General features: G+C 61.7%; 1 long non-coding RNA gene across 1 annotated transcript in view; it reads left to right on the top strand.

Moving 5' to 3' along the window:
• LOC107183595 overlaps positions 1-4,409 on the top strand; it is a 16,550-nt gene extending 12,141 nt beyond the window's left edge. The window contains exon 3 of the long non-coding RNA XR_001514384.1: positions 4,291-4,409. This is a non-coding gene — a long non-coding RNA (uncharacterized LOC107183595). The remainder of the gene's footprint in view (positions 1-4,290) is intronic.
• Positions 4,410-5,167: the final 758 nt, after the last annotated feature.

The following is a 5,167-nucleotide window of genomic DNA, read 5'->3' as shown; positions in this document are numbered from 1 at the left end:
CGTGCCCCTCCCACATGCCTCTCCCAGGAGCTTCTGGAGAACAGGGACCTGCTCCCTCCTGGTGCCCTCGGCAGGGCCTGCTCCCACCCGGTGTCCTCAGCCCACGTCTGCAACCTGCGGGGCGAGGCCTCACCTGGAAGGGCCCAGCGGCTGTGGAGACAGCAGTTCACAGGTGACATTAGCCCCCGAAGGAGGCCTGCCGCAGCCACAATCAGTGACAGCAGGGACCAGGCAGGGCCTCCAGAGAAGATGACGGAGCCCGGGGGAAGGAGCCAGCCACGCAGCGCCACACAGGGCCACGCAGGGCCACGGCACGGGAAAGGCCCCACACAGCTCCCAGGTCAGGCTCGCTGGGTGTGCAGGGGATCAGGGCTGCATTGCGGGGCACGGGACACCCCACGCCCACGCCCATGCCCACGCCACACACTTCCCGGCCACACCCAGGGCCACGCCTGCATCCAGACCGGCAGGGCGGTGACTGGCTTTGCTCATGTTCCCCGGCCCTGCACATGGCAAGCGCCAGCTTATCCCGTCTGCCTCGGTGTGGCCACTGGTGACTGAGCTTTTCCAGGCTCATTCGCTCTCCGGTCCCCTCTGCCCACCTGGCAGCCCGGACATTCACCCACCTGGCAGCTGGGGACATTCACCCACCTGGCAGCCGGGGACATTCACCCACCTGGCAGCCCGGACATTCACCCACCTGGCAGCTGGGGACATTCACCCACCTGGCAGCCGGGGACATTCACCCACCTGGCAGCCCGGACAACCTGGCAGCCCGGACATTCACCCACCTGGCAGGTGGGGACATTCCCGGCACAGACAGGACGCAGCCCCGCCTTCTCCCGCCGCGGCCGCCCTCGAACGCTTCGCTCCGTGGCGCTGGCGTCCTGTTGGTCTGCCCGGTGCTTTCTGAAGCTGTGCGCCAGGTTCACAGGCGGAGTGAGGAGTCGCCGCTTCGCTGACTGTGATCACATACACTCCTCCCGGACTGGGCGGCTCCTGTCCTTCCGCCCCGTCTTCACCCTCAGAACGGGAGCCAGACCCGGCCATGGGCTCCGGGAGGGCTGGGTGCCTCCTCGCCCCGTGCACTCCGATCGGGTCTAGACGAGGAAAGCCCTGTGTTCCGACTCCGTGGGTTTATTTTCCAGTCGCAGCCTGTTAGTCCGACGTGCACAGCAGGGGCTTGGGCGTCTGTACGCCTTCGAAGAGGCCCCGTGATGTCCGAGAGCCACCGGGCACCGCACGCAGGGACTGAGCGCTGCTGCCTGCGCTCCGCGTGCTGTGCTCAGGCCGATGGCCAGTGAGCACGAGTGTCCACCGTTCTCGGAGGCCGGCCCTCTGCCGAGTCAGCGAGGCTGTGCCCCACCCCCTCCCTGCCCTGCCCTGCCCCGTGGGCGGAAGGTGTGGGTGGGGCTCCTGGGGAGGGAAGCGCAGGCCGGGTCCTGGGACCGAGTGCCCCACCTGGTGGCAGTTGGAGGACAGTGGCCCCCGAAGCTGCGTGGCTGAGCATGGGCCACGCACAGAGGGTGGTCCAGGCAGGAGGAGACTTTTGTCTAAAATCTAAATCGACGCCCAGCGAGGGGCCGGATGCACCTGCCCCGAGGCTCTGGTCATGCGACAGGCCTTTTCAGCCACGAGCTCTGGGGTAGAAGGGATGGGGGGGGGGGGGGGGGGGCTCCCCGGGGGGAGGGGTCACCAAAAGTTTAGAGGGAATATCATCAATCAGAATGGGTGAAATAGAGGGGGGGGGGCCAGCTCTCCCAGGGAGAGAAGGTTCTGGAAGGCTCCCCAGCCTTGTTGGTTCGACAGCAGAGGGGAGGAGGCAGAGCACCCACCAGCTCGGCACTGAGGTCCTGAGGCCGGCACATGAGAGCCGAGGGGCCCAGAGCCACCCGAGGGGCCGGAGCGCGCATTAATCACCCCCACCACACCCCCCGCGGGATGAGGGCGGGCGGGGCTCCGTGCTGGAGTGTAACTCATTCCCGCCTGGGTGCCGGCCTCTTAAATGCTGTTATCCATCTGAATTAAACTGAGGGTTTTAATAACAGCCCGTCCAGGGGCGGCCCTCCCCGCTCTGTCATCTCCCGCGGACCGGCTGCCAGCGGAGAGAAATGAAGCCGAGGGGGTACTGAGTAACCATCCTTCAGACGCGCCTGGTCCTGGGGGTTTACGTGGGAAAGAGCAGCGGCACCTGGCACACCCGCGGGGCTGGCAAGGAATCGGGGTTCCCAGCAGGGGCCTAGGCTGCTGGCCGGAGCCCCCATACCCGCGGCCACTGGGTCACACCCGGGAGCCTAGAGGACACGCCACTGCAGGGCCTGGGACTCTGCATTCTGCAGCCCGACAGGTCGCTCTGACGTCCTGCCTGCCCTCTGCAGGCCCCCCAGGCACCCTCACGCAGGGGCCCTGGGACATGAGGCCGCTCCCTCACGCCTCACCCCCACCCCTCACCCTTACCCTCACCCCTCACCCTCACCCTCACCCTTTATCCTTACCTTCACCCCTCACCCCTCACCTCTCAGTGAAAGCCCGGCCCCAGGGGCTTCCCAAGGTGCCCTTCCCAGAGGCTGTGAGCTGTGATTTATACGAAACAGACACTTGGTCTTCATCCCAGTTCCTGGCACTGAGCTCCTAAACCCGGGATTTCCCAAGTGAGCAGAGCAATGAAGGCATCTGTGAGGCAAACAGGTGACCTCGAAAGCACCTGAGGCTGGGCTGGGTGCCAGGGTGTGAAAGGTGCGGTGGTGAGCAGGGGCAGGTGCTGGGGCTGTAGCTCCCTGAGAGCAGGGAGGTCTGCACCCACCCCAGGCCTCATCCTGTCCCCACCCCACACCTCGCCCCACACCTCTCCCATCCAGCCATTCCCCAGTCGTGTCCTTTAACAATAACCCAGTGACCGGCTGGTAACACGAGCTGCTCACCACATTAACTAAACCCCAGGCCCCTGGGACCATACAGGCAGGTGGTCAGACAGCACGCATCCCGTGGGGCAGGATCTGTCTCCACGCAGATCCGGTCAGGATCGGGCTGAACTGCAGGCTGCCAGCTAGTGTGTGAGACTTGCCTGGTGGTGTGGACCCCCCTGCCACACACACACGCACACGCACACACGCACACACACTCACACACACACTCACACACACACGCACAAGCACACACACTCACTCACACACACACTCACACACATGCACACGCGCGCACACTCACACACATGCATGCACACACACGCACGCACACATGCACGCACGCACGCACACACTCATTCACACACACAGCACACACATACACACATGTGCTCACACGCACACTCACACATACACGCACACACTCACGCACGCACACTCACACATACACACACGCATGCACACACACTCACACACACACACACACACACAGACACACCAGAATTGCAGTCAGAGTTTCAGAGGCCGAATGCATCTGGGAATTGGTGCTGTTGGCTCCTCAGTTCCCCGCAGCGAGGCCCTCGTTGCTTTGTCTCCAAGACACACAGAGGGAGGTCCCACCCTAGGAACTGTCTTCCCCCGAAAAGTGAAGCTAGTGAGGCCGTCAGCACAGCCCTGCCTAGGCGCCTGTCTGCCTCACACTTAGGAGGAACCGAATTGAGTCTTTGGGTCCCAGTGAGGCCCCAGCCCCCCAACCTGCTAACTGGGGCTCCGTGGGGGTAAAACGTGGACATTGGCAATGGGTAGGCCGGAAGAGGCGCATCGCCTACCCAAGGCCGCATGGCTGGGGCTGGCACTCAGCGGTGGATCCTGCCCCCGGGCCGTTGTGCTCCCAGCGCCGACGGGAGCGCCAGCTAAGCCAGAGGACCGGTCCCAGGTGGGCAAGGGCACAGGACAGAGGAGCCAGGGACCAGGGGAGGGACCTGGACGCTGCAGTTGAGCTGGGATGTGGCCGCAGCTCCCTGCAGACCCCACAGAGCGGGGCAGACAGGGGAGGGAGCACACGGGCTCCTGGAGGGCGAAGCGGGAACTGTGGGCGGCTTGCGGAGCAGAACCAGGCTTCACTTCTCGCAGCTGCGTCTCATGGCGGTGCCAGCGACAGTCAGGGGCAGGGAGGAGGTGGTGGCTCTGCTGAGACGGGGTCCTGTGCTCTGAACGGGGTCCTGGGCCAGCTCCGAGCTCCAGAGGGAGAATGAATGGGAGCACCCAGGGGTGCGGGCCAGTGCACACCTGCGAATGACCATCTATTTCCAAAAGCAATTGTTGGCCTTTGTTAGGGGACGGCAGGGTGGGGAACATTCGGCCCACGGGCCGTATAAAGCCTGAGAAATCATTTGGTCTGGCCCTGCCGAGGCATTAGGGCTAAGTTAATTAAATGTAGGACCAAATACAACCGGCTAAGTTGGTAATTGTGTGTGGCCCGAGAATGATGGTGTAAGTGTCCAAACGGCCCCTGGCAGAGAAGTGTCCCACCTGCTCTGGTGGCTGACAATGGATGGGTTCTTTAGTTAGTTCAGTGGTTGGCAAACTCATTAGTCAACAGAGCCAAATATCAACAGTACAACGATTGACATTTCTTTTGAGAGCCACATTTTTTAAACTTAAACTATCTAGGTAGGCACATGGTTATTAACTTAATCAGGGTGCTCCTAAGCTGGCCTTTGCTAAAAACGTCCTCAATCTGATTGAGGTACCTTCGCTGAGGTCGACCCCTTCCAACTCTCCCATCCACACTCATCTTGTATACTTGTTTCGTCTCTCTCCTTTCGTTCATCCTCTCTGTATGTCCAAGCCATCTCAACGTACCTTTCTCAATCCTCAACACTACATCTTCTTTCACTCCACAACGTTCCCTAAAATTAACTTAATAAACTTTACTTCAAGTTTTAAGTCAACTTTGCACTGTACGTGCGCGCCCGCACGTGGTATTTTGTGGTAGAGCCACACTCAAGGGGCCAAAGAGCCGCATGTGGCTTGCGAGCCGCGGTTTGCCAGCCGCTGGGTTAGGTCGACCAGATGTCCAGATGAGGAGCTGAACCAAAACTCCTGCCAGTATCAAGGGTCCCCATCCCGCAGAGAGAGGCTGCAGGAAGCTGCGTGTTTGCTCACAGGGTGGCCTTGGCTTCATTTCAAAAGATAAAACCTTTGTGACCACATCTCCCAAGTTCCGTGCGCTAGAGCCTGGCCCCGGGCGGACAGGGGCG

Source organism: Myotis davidii, unplaced genomic scaffold (assembly GCF_000327345.1).
Source record: "Myotis davidii unplaced genomic scaffold, ASM32734v1 scaffold299, whole genome shotgun sequence".
NCBI classification, from domain to species: Eukaryota; Metazoa; Chordata; class Mammalia; order Chiroptera; family Vespertilionidae; genus Myotis; species Myotis davidii.
Note: the sequence above shows the minus strand (reverse complement) of the source record. Positions and strands in the feature narration are given on the sequence as shown.